Raw genomic sequence first — 17,414 nt, 5'->3', positions numbered from 1 at the left:
GGCAACGCTCTGGCTACCAGGTCTAAGGTCGAGGAAAAATATGAACACGGGCGCTGCTTGCCACCAAATTGTTGCGTTAAAACACTTAACGCACAACCTTCCCTCTCGTGGACGTATAGTGTGAATGGCTTGCTGTAATCAGGAGTACCTAACACAGGAGCCGAACACAACGCATCACGTAGTTCAGAAAAACTTTTCTGACATTCCTCCGTCCATGGCAAGGGAGTCGAAACATCCTTGCACGTGAGCGCTATCAATGGCTTCGCTAACAGTGAAAAATTTGGAATCCACTGTCTACAGTATGACGTGATACCTAAAAAGGCACGCACATCTCTCTGAGTCGTCGGCACAGCCATTCGAGCAATTGCTGCGATTCTTTCAGGGGTCAACCTTCTTCCCGCCTTTGACAATAAGTGACCTAAGTAGGTAACTTCTTGACAACAATATTGTAGTTTAGAAGGTGACACTTTGTGGTGTAAATCACAGAGATGCTGTAACAGTGACACAGTAGCAGTCTTGCAAACTTGTTCAGTGTCTGCAGCTACCAACAGATCGTCGACGTACTGAATCAAAGCCGCACCAGTCAGCAGCACAAATGCATCCAGTTGACTCTTAAGAGCTTGGCTGTAGATCGATGGGCTCTCACAGTAGCCTTGAGGTGCGCGTTTGAACCGGAAGCTGAATCCTCCTAACGAAAAGCCGAACAAATCACGACTTTCCTCAGCAATCGGAATGCTAAAGAACGCATTCTTCAGATCGATTACCGAGAACCATGATGCAGAGGCTGGAATCAGAGTCAGTAAAGCTGTAATGTCGGGTACCACAGGAAACTGCGGGACAACAATTTTATTTACTTCCCGTAAGTCAATAACTAGACGGTACACAGGAGGCTTGCAGGGATCAGTTCGCTTCAAAATAGGCAACACGGGACTATTACACACGTTACCTCGTGTCTCCTCATAAATAAATGATCGCTAGTAGTGCCCGTTCACCATCAAGGGAGATACGATACTGTGGTATGCGTGGTAAGCGCGCATCAACTTTCAATTGAACAACATAAGGTGGTATATCCAGCAGGCCCACATCATTGGGACCTGTCTCCCACAAAGAAGCCGGAAGAGAACTCAATTCCGGTGGGAGCTTATCGATCGATAGATACATAGGAGAAATCACCCTCTCACCCAATGTAAGCTCCACACCTGTAGGAGAGCAATACAAAGTCGCATGTAACCTCTTTAACAAATCCAAGCCCAAAAGATTCTCACCACAACCAGTAGTCAAAATCAAAGGAGCTTCTAACTCATGAGACCCAATCATAAGGGGCAAGGGGCTAGAAACTGGATTGCTAACGGGGGCGCCAGAGAATCCAACGGAAACATTCGTTAAGCCAGACAAAGGTGCGCCAGGGAGTTTCGAATGCATAATGGAACTTTTTGCTGCACCAGTGTCCAACAGAAAAGGCTCAACGACGCCCAATGCAGCAACTGCAACATAAGGCCCTCTCTGATCAACCGGAACTGATACTTCTCCCTTCCTTTGTCTATGGCTGTCCTAGTAGATACCATCCGTATCAACATCACGCTCAACGTAATAGTCATCCACATGATACTGTGCAGATCTACCAGACGAGAGGTCGCGTCGATCGAAACAATTCTGCGAGTCTGAGGAAGTGGCAAGACGCTCAGCCTGATTCTGAGTAACTCCACGACCTCTACCACGTGAAGCTTGTTGAGGACCACTACGACCTCCTCGAGCTGACACACCATTGTTCCTATCACGGAGAACTGGACAATTAAACTTCAAATGGCCCTCCCCTCGACAATACGCACACTGATTATATCCCAACACAAAACGAGGTGCGGGAGAGTCATTTCGCGTCTGCGACCTGGAAGATTGTGATTGTGATCGATTTGGCTGTTGCGAGTCACTGAAATTTGAGCGCGGAGGATACGCTTGCTGCAATAAGACCTTAGTTTTAAGATCCTTCGTTTTCTTATCTGCACGTTCACTTTCTTCCTTTTCTCTATTTTCGTAATATTGGGCCGTAGCCAATATTTGAGCAGTGGTAGAAACAGCCCACGAACTCTCAGAATTTTTCAACTTGTTGCTAAGTTCGGGCAACAAGTTCGATACAAACTTATCAACAAACAACCGCTGACCACCCTCCGAACTCATGTCCTGACCACTATGATCAACAAATGCTTCCTCAAATCTCGTAAAGAAATCGGAGACGCTTTCATCCCTCTTTTGCTTGCACGCGGACAACTTGTCCCAATTGACGCGCATCGCTGGCATAAGCGTTTTCATAAGGGTAATTATCCTCTGGGGCAGCTCCACAATAAGCTGTTCAGGTTTAGCCCCACCAACTTGCTGAGCGTCTGCCGCCGTAAGGGCAGCCCAGTCACCGCCTAACTCGGCCGCGTGATTCTCGTGACGAATTTTCGCCCAAATCGGCTGAGGCACTACATTGCCAAACAACATGTCAATATCAGCAAGGTTCATAACAGTAGCATCCACTAATTGGGACAGCTCCTTATAATAACCTGCAGGATTTTTACGAGGATCAGGCAAAGTTTGCTTTACCTGTAAAACTTCCGATCGTTTCCAAGGGAGGTATATCCACACTCTCTGAAAATGGCCTGGGACAGCAGGGTTAGCATTAGGATCACCTGGCATCCACACTGGAGGAACTTCTCGCATAGGATATTGACCAGGTTTCGCCATCCACTCTGCGGTCTCTTCTTTAAACAATGCTCGAGGTTGCACTGTACACCGAAAGGATAACAGGCGTTCTAGAGCATCTCGAACCTTATCCCCTACAATCACGCCAGTCGTGAATTGATGCTGGAGCTCAGAAACCTCAGACGGTACATTATCGACCACATCATGATCCCACTCCTCCCTCAACGATTTACACATTTCCTCAAACACGAGTCGTTACGTGGGCGCATTAAACTGAGAAAATGTTTCAAACACTACACGCGAAGTGTATTTAACAGGATTACGAATCCATTTACGTGCCATTTTTACCAACGATTCACGTTCCCTACCATCAGGAAGCTGGCTGCGCCTCTGGGCAACATCTGAAAGAGTCGAGCCGAGTATTGGCCCAAAAAGCGGAGAATAAAGAGTAGCAACAGCAGTCAGGAGACGGCTACGAACAGAAGGAGAAGAGGAAGAAGGTGCAGGCGCAGCAACAGTAGGAGTGGAGGCAGTAGAAATCGACGCGGCACCAGGAGTAGCGGGAACGATAGACTGAGGAGGGGCTTGGAGAGGCGCAGTAGGAAGAAAAGTCGGTAAAGGAGGATGAACGATCTGCGGTACAAGAGGATTCGGGAGAGCGGGAGGAACGGCGGGCTGACCAGCAGCCGCCAAAACAGCAGGTTGAGGAAGAGGTAGAATCACAGGACCCACAGTATCGGGAGCATAGGGAGGTGGCGATTTCAACAAATAAGATAGTAGCGAATCCTCTATCGCTTCTTCTCCCGTCTTATCGGCATTAGACGGTAACACCGGATAACATTTATCCACCGCCATATGATGAAGTCGAGCACTAATTTCTTGTTCTTTCTCATCTTTGTCTCGCTGATACTGTTCTGCATTTCGCATCACCGTAATGACACCTTCTTTTTTATTTTTCTTACTCTGTTTGATTTCTTTCTGCTTGGCCTCTTTCCGCCATAACCGGAAGGAATCAAACATGGCCGGCCTAGCCTTCTTTTTAAACAGTTTAGCTTCCAAATTATCTAAGACGGCAGTTTCGAAACTACCATGTGATGGCCAACTAAGAACGCCATCATTTTTAGTGTAGCGGACCCAATATTCATTATATACGATAGGACCCACGCCATGGCGACTATAGAGCTCGTAAATTGGAGTTCCAACCGGAGGTATCGGACACGAATCCTCCAGCCGGGAATCCATTCTGCAACATTTGAAAAACCCAAACAAAGTACTACGGCCAGGCATCGTGCACACTAACCGAGTATACAAACTTCAAGGGCTATCGAATTATGATGTCCTCGCACAAAAAATGCAAGACCCTCGGTTTTTGGCAATTGCAATCGTCAAATAAAATCCAACAACTAAGAACCACAAATGCGATGGAACCATGCAAACAACAAAGGAACACTGGGAGCGACCCACAAATACTTAACTGAGAGAACAATGGCGTCACCAGGAAGGCCCGTCTATCATCTCGCCGTACAAAGGACTACGCCAGGCGCCAAAACAGGTCGACAGTCAGGGCATCAGTCCGTCGCGGCCGTCAGGAGGTGGGGATCTTCGCGGGAAAAGTCTTCGGGCCACTTATTTCGACAACTGGATCGATGAAGCGGGGTGCACCTTCCCTCGGAGATTTCACACGAAGTTCCTCACGATCGTCGGGCTTTGGACCGGTACCGTTGATGTCGCCCCATGTTGGGCGCCAACTGAAGGACTGGGTTATTCTAAGACCCAGCGGTGCCAGGGAACAACACCTGAAACCTTCGTGGGTTACCTGTTCTGGCGTACAAAACACAGAGACACGGGACACTTCCAGCGACGTCAGAGATCAGCGTTTATTTACTGCAGGGATACAGAGGTCACAAGAAGTACACAACGTGTAGGTTCTCGGAGACTGCTTCGATTTGCAAAAGTGGATCGCTCCTTTTATATACGTTTTTGCCATTGCACAGTATGGCGAACAAAGGTTACAACTCAGTTCCCACAATAAACTTCAACAGAGTCGTGTTCATGTTTCAGGAGGCCGGAACATAATTACAACAGCGTTGCCGGTTCCCAACTGTAAAAACATATCTTTTCTGCAATAAAACACATTCCATCCTGACCGTAAACACATTAGGAAAAGGGACGAAAACAGATGCAAAGAAAGGACAAGGATGCACAATAGATTAGGAAAGAGCGTTGGGAGTAATAAAGGAAACTTGATAACGGGATCAAAGACCTCGTGTCCAATGTATGCATGACTGAAACAATAGACCTATTTATACACAACAAGGGGACCCAATAGGTAGTTGAGGACCTTGGGTAATTGTTAATTTCAAGCAAACAGTGGTCCTCAAAATTATTTAAGGAATGAGGGGAATAAATATAGTACAGAATCGAAACTATATTTAAGAATGTCCAGCCGGACATCCAGTTTAATTCTTCAATGAAAAAGCAAACAATAATCAACAGCAAAACATATGTGGGACACAGTCCTGTATCCGTTGGGAGAAGAAGACAAATACAAAACAAACAGACATTACAGGCAAGGCAAGCGGAGCTTAATTACGAAATCCAATGTTAAAGCTTTTTCCATACAAACAGTGCACTTTTTTACATAATAGATTAATGTGCATGCTGTATAGATTGGGGTCGACGACGTTTCGATCCTATTGCAGAGATACAAGGATCATCATCAGGACGAAAAAATGAACATGCCTGGTATTGAAAGAAATTGCCGAAGACAGTGGACGTGGTAAATAAAACTCGCGTCTAGTAGTACAACAAGGTCTGGAGGTCTGCTGTCGGGTGCGGGTGTGACCGCAACGGTAGCTGTTAAAGTACGGAGACGGGCAATAGGGGTGTCTTGCTCCGATCCGAGGTCAATGAGAACAGTCCGCGCATCCGGGGTTAACAAGCAATTGTAATAGAATTGCGGGGATGAATGATCCGTGGATATGCACGTAATCAAGTGGCGTCCTCAGTTAGCAATGAACGAGTGACGTTTGCTGTTGATTATTGTTTGCTTTTTCATTGAAGAATTAAACTGGATGTCCGGCTGGACATTCTTAAATATAGTTTCGATTCTGTACTATATTTATTCCCCTCATTCCTTAAATAATTTTGAGGACCACTGTTTGCTTGAAATGAAACAATAGACCGGCACGGCAAGATGAGCCTTGAGCGGGGCCATCTGCCTTCGCCGTGTCATTTCCCTCATCGTAAAAAGTCACCCTCAAAGAAACACGTGTCCCTCGTGTAAGCTTGGGAATCCCAGGGTCACGAAGCGGACAAAGTCCGTTCGCTGGCTACTTGAGGGCAAGAAACAAAATGGATGCTGTATCTAAAATGGAACCCGAGGGTTCGGATGAACAAACCCAAAAATAAGACGAACCATACGTGGTTGCATAGCGAAACTGAGTACACCCACTATACTCGTCATTTGCGGTTCGTAGACACCAAACTCATCCATATTCATCACCACTCAAAAGTGTTGTTCCGTCCCACACGGAACCTCAGCCTCAGGCTGCAGCAAAGAGCCTGCGTTTGTCCAGTCAGGATATGTCGCACAGATCAGCGGCTGCAGCAATGTTATCGTGGTACTCATTTAAGAAGTGCTCCCGAGGTCTGTGGTTATTGTCCGGTCAGAGGACCCGACATTCCCAGATGTGCGCAGCGTCCCTCCTTCGCCGCTCGGCTCACAGCGGTCCCGGCGAGGAAATGTCAGCGCCGACCACAGTTGTCTTCCGCCCCCACAGTACATGCTCTGTCTTGACACTTGCACCACTGCTTCACCTTTTGGGTTCCCTAGTCGAACTTCAGCCTCAGTCCCGCCGTCCACACTCTGGTGCCACAACTCGTCACATCCGCTGATGCCTTCGGTGCTCACTCGGGGTCCTCACACGCCGCTCAGCCGGGGGCGCACATCTATCCGCGTCACGGCAGCCCACTTCGACCCTGGTGGATACCGCAGGTGACGAATTGCCTGCGCAAGCCGTAGTCGGCATCTTCACTCACTGTACACACCTCTCCTCGGTGGCCAAGTTGTGGCCGCAGACTACGGGACTCGGGTGGAGTCAGGGCCACAGGCCGCGCCACAGCATTGCGATGAGACGATCCGTCATCAATCGTGCATCCAGGAGAGTCTGAGGCACATCATTAGCATCGCTGTAACATGGGGCAATTGTGGGAGTGCAGGAGGCGGCCCGGTAATCGTCAGCAGCGCAGGATAAGTGCCAGATTGAGAGCCGTTGGACGGAGCCTCTCAAAGTGTGTCCGCCATCTTGGCTAGCTGGTCACGCCCCCCCTTTAGGTGGAATTATTTGAACTGGATGGCATACACATGATCTGAGAGAAACATCTAGGTGCAGACTCCTTACCTTTTAATTCCCCAAGCATCCGGCTGGATCAGGAAACTGTTGCACGAGCAATACCCCTTGCGTGCGCTGTTGGGAGGCTCCATTCGGCTCCGCATGACATCATCGGCGTTGTTAGCGTCAATTATGACGTCGCAGTCACCTATATAGGTGCCTCCCATGCGCACAGACATCAGTTCTTTTCTTTCTGCACCAGTTAAGCGCCGATCCTGAAAGAGCTACCCCTCTGTCGCTTTTTACAGGCCTTTTTTGACTTTTTGTCGACGTAGGAATTGTTTCCATTGTGTGCGAGGATGTCTTCGAGGTAGACAGGGTTTACACCGTGCAGTGCCTGTCACTGCATGATGTTGGTAACTGACCCCAACTCGTCTGTCTCCAGGGTCTTGAGCGCGACCACGACTCAAAGTCGTGCTTGGACTGTCGGACTGTGGCTCTGAAGGCCTTGTAGGAGTGGGCTACAGACCTCCTTGCGGCCCAGAAGTCAACAGCATCCAGCATGACTCCGCGAAGGTCCCGGTCCTGAGCGAAGAAGAGAAGGTCGCAGGACTGCTCTAAGAGCCCTCAGTGCTCCCACTTGAGGTCATCGGGACAGTCGGGAAAGAGGCACAAGAAGAAGAAGAAGAAGTCCAAGCAGACTTCATCTTCGCCTCAACTGTCGTCCATCGACAAACGAGGGAAGGAGCACCGACGTTCTAGGCATGGTTCTGCGGAGCCAGGGTTGACTTCGCGCCCTCCTCCCTTTCCAGGAGTCAGGGTGACCTCCGCTCTAATTAAAGATTTGTAGGAATTCATGTGCTGCGAATTTAAGCAGGCTGACCCCTCTGCTAACCCCTCGGGTCTTGCTGGGTCAAAAGGGGCCCCATCGGATTTGACTCTGTTGGCTCCAGCCATGACAACGGTGAGGCCCCAGAGATAGGATCCCAGATCCGGGACGGCGCTGGTTGTGCCATCGCGACCTTCCTTGGTGTCAGACCCACAGTAAACCACAGAGTCAGAATGGATTTGCTCTAGGGGTTCTATGTTGTTGCCTGAACATTTTGATGAAGTTGTAGGTTCAGAAGAGAATTGGGAGGGGTCTATGGACTGATATGGGGAACTTGGGGATGCCAGTGGACTGGACACTTCCCCAGATACTGGCATGCTCTCTCCGCCTTCTGTGGCTATGGAGGACGGGGCATCTTATGCCATGGTGGTGAAGAGAGCATCTAAGGTCCTCAAACTGGAGTTGCCCACTGTGCAGGTCCGGACTAATCTCCTGACCGAAGTGCCACAGCCTGGGACTTTCAACTCTGAACCCCTTTTGCCCTTCAATGAGGCACTTACTGATGTCCTTCTAGGGACGGGTTCCAAGCCTAGCACAGGGGCTCCTGTGAATAGGACAGTTGCACGCCACCATTGCCTGGCTCCGGGCGACCCAAAGTTCCTCTACCAACACCCCACCACCTGAAAGTTTTGTGATGCAAGCTTATACCCCCTTAGATGCGTTCTGTTCCTCCCCTCCGGATAGGGGATCCAAAAGGCTGGAATCGCTTGGGAAGAAGATGTTTTCGTCTTCCAGCCACGCATTGTGGTTGGTGAACACTGCATGTTTATTGGGCTGTATCTCTCACTCCCTTTGCGAGACAATTGCGCAAGTGCTGCCACAAGTTCTTGAGGAGGCACGGGCTGTGCTCTCGCAGGCTGTTAAGGATGGGAGAGATGCAGCAAAATTCACCATTAGGTGTGGCCTTGACACAACTGATTCACTGGGCAGAGTGATTTCTTCCACAGTGGCCTTGCGGCACCATGCCTTAATTAGAACAACTGGCTTCGCGGACGATGTCCAGGCAAACTTGATGGACATGCCATTTGATGGATCCTGACTTTTTGGGGAGAAGGCAGGCTTGACCCTAGTGCGGCTCAAGCACTCTCGCGCTACGGCCAGATCCTTGGGCCTCTCTACTATACCTTGTGGCCAGTCTAGCTTTTGCCCCTTTCGTGGCAACAGAAGGGAATTCCAACTACGTCAGCCCTATCCCAGCCACGGCCCTACGCAGACTTCCCAAGTTTTGTGGGGATGATGGCATGGTTCATTCCGTCCAAGGAATGTAAGCCAGAAGTTGTTGGCCACCCTGCCCTCGGCAGCCGCAGCCTCCAAGCACTCCTAGTCTGACTCTGCAAGACCACACCACTCCAGTTGGTGGTCCAGATCTCGGTAGGAACTGCAAGAGATCTGCAATGGTGGTAGACGAACCCCAATTGGGTCAACAGCAGACCCCTCTCTCTTACCCAACCAAATCTCATAGTCATGACCGATGCATCACTTCTGGGATTGGTTAGCCATCTGGGGGAGGTGGAGATCAGGGGGCACTGGTCTCTGGAGGAGTTGGGGCTCCACATCAATTTGTTGGAGCTTCGAGCAATTCAGTTGGCATTGAAGGCATTTCTTCCCTTTGTCAAGGAGAAGTTATTGCAGGTGTTCACAGACAGCACAGCACCAATTCCATGTGGTACTGCCAAAAGCAGGGCGGTTTGGGGTCATGGACCCTTTGTCGAAAGGCCCTGAGTCTTTGGACATGGCTGGAAAAGCAGGGCATAACCCTGGTGGTACAACACCTGGCAGGTTCTCTGAATGCCAGGGCAGCCAAACTCAGCCATCTATGCCTACGGATCACTAATGCCATCTCCATCCGGAGGTGGCACAAGGTCTCTTTCAAAATGTGGGGAGATACCTGGTTAGATCTGATAGTCTACGAAGAGAACACGCACTGTCAGCAATACTGCACACTGGAGTTTCCAAGGCTGCTATCGCTCGGCGATGCCTTTTGTCGCTAGTGGATCTCAGGCCTGCTGTATGCCTTTCGGTCCATACCACTCCTGCCCAGAGTTCTAAAGAAGATCAGGAATGACTGGGCTCAAGTCATTGTAAAAAACCCTAAGATCCATGTCTTGTGAGAGTAAGGCTAAGTGTTGTTTCACTTCTGTGAGTGTTGAGACTTCTAGCCAATCAAGGCACAACTTCCCAACACTGTAGGATGTCACTACCCCTGTTTGTTCTCTTTGTACATAGTGTGGATCTGGCCTATGGATCCTGAACCCTGAATCTTTTCTGACATCTGTTTGTGTCTAAAGGCCAAACCAACCATTCTTTCCAATTAGGTTCTGTTCTATTGTACCGTAAAATGTCATCTATTCTTGCCCCTTTCTGTATTGTCAAATTTTGCCACCCCTCCATTTGTAATGGTGTTGGAAGACGAGGTGTGTTTAGGTCCTTGTTCTTGGCGAGTCCAAGACAGGATGTCTGTTGCACAGTGTCATTTAGAAATATCATCTGTTGTGGAATGAGGTATACTCTTTAATAACGCTTCTGTTCCCTGGACTTGCCAGTCCCTAAAAACCCAGACTGATTTTCAGTCTATTGTGTCCTTCCATAGGTCAAAACCCTGTTTAGACAATGGGCGATAAAGGTAGCAGAGTATATCTGTTTGGTGTTTGTCAACATAACTTTCAGTGCCGATGTCCGTGTCACCTTATAATAATATGAGGTTGGGTCAGTGGTGTTAAACCCTGAAAAATATGAACATTTCTGTGCAAATGTTGCTGAACTACTTTTAGGTGGTCACACTGGTGGGACTCAAAAACATTTCTAGGTGAAATAGATTTGTGCAGGAAATAATGACGATAATGTTGGTAACAGTACAAAGTGTCATAGTCTGAATTACCTCCTAACATTTCAGTGTTCGGAAATGCAGCAGTTCTTTCTAAATCAGACAACATATTATTAACAGTTTCAGAGTCCCAATCATCAGAAAATGTACTGTAGGTAATGATATCACTTAATGAAATTTTAAATTCATGAGAATTTTTTAAAAGTTCAGTAGGACCGAATATTTCGAAATCAACCTTGTCCCAAACTATACCATCCGGTATAGGAACTGCTGTATTGTTCACTGATGACAAGTTTCTTTGTTCACAATGTGAGGACTGATATGGCTTCAGAATCAAATTAACTTTTGGGATGTAGAACTTTATTGAATGTATTGTCCATTAATCAGCGTGCTGAAAGTTATAACTAAGACTAGCCAGAAAAGGAAAAATAGTATCCCAGTAATTACCCAGAGTCCTATCCAAGGTGATAGCAGGTAAGTCTTTTTGAGAAAGTTCAGAAGGTCTTTAACTTGCTGCTTGAGTGATTTTTGGGCTGGCGTCATTTCAGGTTCACTTGGATCCAAAGAAAACTTATCAAAGTTCATGAAGTTCCCAGAAGCAGTTTGATCAATTGTTGGAATTGCATCGGGATTCGTTGAAATTGCATTTTGCTCTCGTCGAGGCATGTTGATGTAGACGTCTGTATTTGGTCTAATTGCAACTTGTGTGTTATTTTGTGTTTGATTTTGAAGTTGAACTTCGGGTTAAAGAGGAACGAGTTCCATAGCATTGTTACTTAGTCCTTTATTCCGTACAGGAGGCTCTTCAAACGTGATGAGTCTTTCTGTTTTAACTTCTTGTATTGTAGCTAGAGGAGGGCGTCTGCTACTGTGGAGTCCACAAGACCTACTGTTCAGTATCGGCCACATAGTGTGGTTTGATTAAGTCGATAGAGACAAATCTTTTCTCCTTTTTCCCAGCAAGAGGCGGCAGAAGTACAGTTCTTGTTCCTTGAACTGCTAGGACGGGTGCAGGTTTTCTGTAGGAAGGTCCAAATTCTATTTTGCCCACTATTTTCTCCCTGACCAGATCCCCAACTTTTGGGATCCAGACAGATCTTGCCATGACTGCCTTGACTTCCCTAGTGGAGGTCTGTTTTATGTGGAAATTACTTTGTCTTTTCCTGGATTCATTTAGATCCTGTAAAACAGCCAAACGCTTATGGATATCAAATGGTTTCTTATCCGCCACTGTGCCTTCACAATCAAGATCAGGTTCCCACATTCTTGTCCCAAATAGGAACTCATATGGAGCGACACCCCCTAGAGAACTTCTTGGCTGGTTGTTGAGGGTTGTCTGTACCCCATACAAGTGATTGACCCAACTACCGCCCTTGCCTAATACCCAGCTGTTAAAGATTGCTTTAAGTCCCGGTTCTTCCTCTCCACAACCAAATTTCCCTCAGGATGGTAGAGAGGAGTACCGCAATCCTACGCCCATACTTTCCATGGCCTCTTTGTAATCTCGAGAGCTAAACGCCAGGCCACGGTCAGAATGTAATGTGCCAAATGTATATGTCCCTATAAAGACTCGCAAATCTTTGATAACAGTTCCAGCGTCAGCCGAGCGCTGAGGCGGAACCCATAGAAATATTGGGCATGAATCCACTGCAACCATGATATACTTGTAAGCCCCATCAGATTGTAAGTGGTCCAGATACACACATGCGAGAGGTTTGTCAGATATTAGTAACAGGTGTCTGCCCTGGGCATGCAATGGTGGAGCCTTTCATCTGTTGGCAGATGTCACATTTCAAGAAATAGTCTTTAGCGCTGTTTCAGCAGTGAAATAGTTGCTATAACGCCTGTGTGCGCAGAACCCAAATCCTCGTGTGCAGCAATAATTAAACCTTGCCTAAAATCCATATTTGGTATTACTCTACCCCCCACTCCAGGAATCTGAGCATATGGAATGTTGTTCGCATCTAACTTGTAGGAGTACTTGAGTAGAAATGTCTTTGGTACTGCTGAGTTGCCCTTCCGTGAAGCAATGACAGCCACCATTATCTCGCCGTCTATTCTCATTTTTGAACGAGTGATTGCAGCTACGGAAGCCGTGCATACAGCCCCCTTTGCGGCTTCATCAGCCAATGAATTCCCTTCAACGTGAACGCCATCATGCTGATGACTCAGTATATGGATCACGTGAGTCCTCGTTGTTTTTTGTTCAACTCAGCTACCTGTTCCAATAGCATTTTATGTTTAATTGTGCCACCTTTTGCATCTTTAAACCCGTTTTGTTCCCAATGATACTAATATTAATTGTATGACTGCACACAGTAAAAGGAATCACACACAATTAACGTGGGGAATTCGTGATCTGTATTTACAAGTGCCAGTATCAGTGCTTTTAATTATGCCAACTGCGCCATGCAGTCTCCTGGAGATAGCGTTTTTGTGCAACTCGAATAGAAATTTCCATCTCGCAAGTGACCTTTAAAGATAGCACATGCTGCCCTGTATTGTTGCTTACTCCCTATGGCCGGTTGTGCAGATCTATCAGTGTAAATAATATATTCATACTTATCTATAGGCAAAATTTCGTTTGGTAGAGGATATTCTTGTCATATTGCAGGAATGCTTGTGTTTTTAGACTTGGATCAAATATGTATTTAACGTCCATTGCAATATGAGAATTAGCCCATTGTATCCATCTCGGATGTAAGGCTTTTGCGTTTGGAATGCTCGCTTTTGTAACAGCCTCTAAGGCTGGTACCAGGGTGACGACTATAATGCGTTTCCCCTAAGCCAGTGCTCTTTCTCTTGCTACAGCGGTCTGAACTGCTGTCAGGATTTTTTCTGTTGAAGTGAAACGCATTTCTGCGCTTGTGTACAGGTGTGATTTGTATGCGATTGGTACGCTTTTGCCTTCATTGTGTACCCGCATTTACCTGCTCTTATTCTAATCACTAAGTTGCGTATGTTTACGAGTGTCTGTATGTGTTTGGAAGCTATCATGTCTTCCTGTAGTGAACATAGGATGTTTGTGTGTTCCTGTGTCCAATGTCTAGCTGAAAAATCAGGTTTTATTAAGTCATAGAAAGGTTTTACTCTTTCTGCATAATCTAAAATGTATGTTCTACCAAAATTTAGGAATCCCAGTATTGATTGTATATTTTTCAATGAGTTTGGTGGTTGGAGCAGGGCACACTTTCCTAAAACATTAGATGCCAGGCTTTTCCCTTCACTTGAAAGCTTATATCCCAGAAACAGGACATTGAGGTGGGCTTTTTTGAAATTACCTATGTAGCCCTCAGAGGCAAATCCCATAATAATGGTGCTCACCCTGGTCAAGTGCCTTTTTAACGTCATTGTCTGTCAGATAAATATCATCCACATAGGACAATGCTTTCTCATCAAAATTTTGTAGTAATTCAGTTACCCTTGCTGAGAATACCCACGGGCTGTTCTTATACCCCTGGGGGAGGCGACAAAATTGTCTCTGGGACCCCAACGCAGAGAATGCGGTCAAATACCTGCTCTCAGGTGCTATATTTTGGCAGAAAAATCCATTTCAGATATTAAGTGTGGTCTTGTATTTTTTCCGCACAATGTTATTCATTAATGAGGCACTGTGTGCATTTTGAACAGTGAATGTCTTTTTGCAAGTGTTTAAATGTCTCTAATCTAAAACTAAACAATATGTATTGTCGGGTTTCATGACAGGAAACAAAGAATTGTTCATTGGTGAGGTGCATGTTTCAATCACCCCTTGGTATTGAAGTTGATCTAAGATCTCTCTGACCTGTTTTTTAGCTTCTTTCTTTATTGGGTATTGCCTCTGAGCATTTGGTGAATCTTTTAACGGGATCACGTGGTGGGTTGATTCCTCATCCCACCCGGCATGATTTTTGTACAATGCTAGAGCTAGGGCAACTGCCCACTCCTGTGCATATGCATGTTTAAGATGTATGGGAACGAGGTCGGAGAATGCTGGAAAAATTATATCTTCCCCTGTAGGGCACTCCATAACGAATGCTGGCGGCCAATCTTCTTCAGCTAATAGGATGTCATAAAAAGACCTTTAACTTTCCTAGGCTTGTTCCCCTCCATTTGTAGTGTTATTGCATGTAACTTATGTGGGAGGCTCACCCTTGTGTCTGATGTTTCCACCGTGATGTAATCATTCAAGTCCGCTGTCATCAGAAATTCCATCAGGTTCTGGCGAGCTATTTTTACTTATGCCGCACTGTCTAGCATCGTCAGAGCCCTTCCCGGTTCAGAAGCTGAGTCCTCAGAATTCTGGGCATGTCTGATCTTCAGGCCTGCAACATTCTTTTTCTTAAATTGAGGTTTTGATTTTGGCTTGTCTTCTTATTTGGAAATATAGTCTTGAGCGTGCTGCTTGTCTCTGGAATTTGTACGCTCCTCTTTGTGTTCTGACCGTCCTTCTCTCTTGGAGTTTTTCGTCAAGCCCTGAAAGGAATGAGAGGAACGTGTGTCAGTATTCTGATACCTGTCAGGTTTCCTAATATTATCCCAATTCCTGAGATTATACCTCTTTTAAGAGGGCTCCTGTGGACGAGACCTACCTCGGGATTTGGATCTCTTTTCTCTAAAATGTTGTTGTTTTTTTTTTTATCCCACTTCTTTTTAGAAGAAGCAGGTGTCTGCTTGGAAGTGTCCTTTTCAGGACTACCTATCAGTTGTGGTTCTAAAGCTTTCACACCCAAACTGTCTCTGCCTAATTCTGCATATGCAGTTTCGATTATTTGGGGTATTTCGTGTTGTTGTTCTAACGGACTGAACTCCCTTAGGCGTTGGCGGATTGCCACTGAAGCTGCTTCCCCTTTAATATTAGCTAGTATTATGGCTGATACCTGGTCATAGTTATTTAATAACTTCCTCCCCACATTCGAAGCAGGCTCTGCTCCGTACTCATTTTGTATTTGTCTTACTACATCTGGTATCACTGCTAATGAAGGAATACCATTTGTCCTGGTATATCTGGCAGCAACGACTGTACCCCAAGAGGTACAATCCTCTACTTGTGGTGTTACCCCCATGGGCAAGCAGATTGTTAGCATTCTGTGTTTTTCATATGGGGTAGTATTTGGGAATACTGCCTCGAACTGCAGTTATTTTCTGAGCTACCCAGAATGGCATTTGTTCACGTTTCATGGGTATTTTGCCCATTACCGAGTGTAATGTTTGTGGAGTTATTTTAGTTGCTCTACCCTGAGATTGAGTTTCATTTGTTGCAACTGTTGTTGGTTGGACTGGAAAAGTCCTCAGGACAAATTGTTTCAAGTTTCTGTAGATTTTAATAAATCTTTGGGGCATATTCACAAGGATCTATCGCTGAGTCAACTGCACTTTATTGCAGCCAAAGTAGCGATAAAGTTATCGCCCCAATCACAAGCTGTTGTTAATATCACACAACACCAGTTTACCCGCGATAGCAGCCGCAAAAAACATTGCCACAGATGACCCCCGCAACTATCGCTAATGAGATGCAGAGCAGGCGTTCCCATGCCCAAATCCGTGACAACACCACTCCACAACATTCTCAACGACCAGCCAGATCTGTGATAAGAACACAAAACATGCGATAAGGCGCAGTAACAGCATGAAAATAACACCTGCTCTGACCTGGTGCAAAGTCGGACGGCAGCCTGCACCACAAAAGGGAGCCCAGCCCACAGCCACACCTGAAGAACAACAGATGCACCGGGCAACTGAACATGCAGCCCATAGGACCGAAAGGGCAACAACACCTACCGCCACCACCCCCAGGACCCGCCCTCCCCAGCACCCCCCGACCAAAGACATGCCACATCAGCTACACCTAAACATGTGCAAAATATTCCGCATGATGTCGCACAATCACAACTGGTGACATGCATGTGTCGTCACAAAAATGAGCATCACACATTCACAGCAACAAATGAAACTTTATTAACATGAACACTGAACTGAAATGAAGAGACATAGTGGCTCCCCTTGGGACAATCCGTAGGTCACAGCCTGCAAGACAAAAATCATGATGAGAAGGTGTGTCCTGCGCACATCAAAGGACAGAGAGAGAGTGAAGGGGAGAGATAAGAAGAGAGGAGGAGAGAGAGAGAGATGAGAAGAGAGGGGGAGAGAGAGAGAGAGAAAAAAGAGAGGGGGATTGAGAGAGTAGAAGAGAGGGGGTGAGAGAGAGAGAGAAGAAGAGAGGGGGAGAGAGATGAGAAGAGAGGGGAGAGAGAGAGAGAGAAGAAGAGAGGGGGAGAGAGAGTAGAAGAGAGGGGGAGAGAGGGAGAGTGCCGCCCCTGTGCACCCAGGCCACACTGCTCACCTGCTGCCACCAGTGTTTCTCCAACCACGTGCCGCTATGTAGCACAGTCCTCCAGGTCACACATCTGAAACAGATCCGTCATCTGAAACAGAGTCCAGACGCATGATTGGCAATGTACATACAATTGCACAAGACATCATCGTCTGACTACCCCTGCGCACCCCGGCAGATGCAACCCAGGCCCTCACGCCGCCCAGTGGTGCATGCCCGCCCCTGCGTACCCATGCCTCACTGCTCACCTTCCGCCACCGGCATCCAGACAGGAGGTCCCACCACATGCCGCTGCAAGCCACAAGCCCGGGGCCCGCAGACATGGCACCCTCCACATCATGCAGTCCCGCTCCGCAGGACACCAGGTCTCAC

This window comes from Triturus cristatus, chromosome 3_1 (assembly GCF_964204655.1).
Source record: "Triturus cristatus chromosome 3_1, aTriCri1.1, whole genome shotgun sequence".
NCBI classification, from domain to species: Eukaryota; Metazoa; Chordata; class Amphibia; order Caudata; family Salamandridae; genus Triturus; species Triturus cristatus.
The sequence above is the reverse complement of the archived record's forward strand: the minus strand, read 5'-3'. Positions refer to the sequence as shown.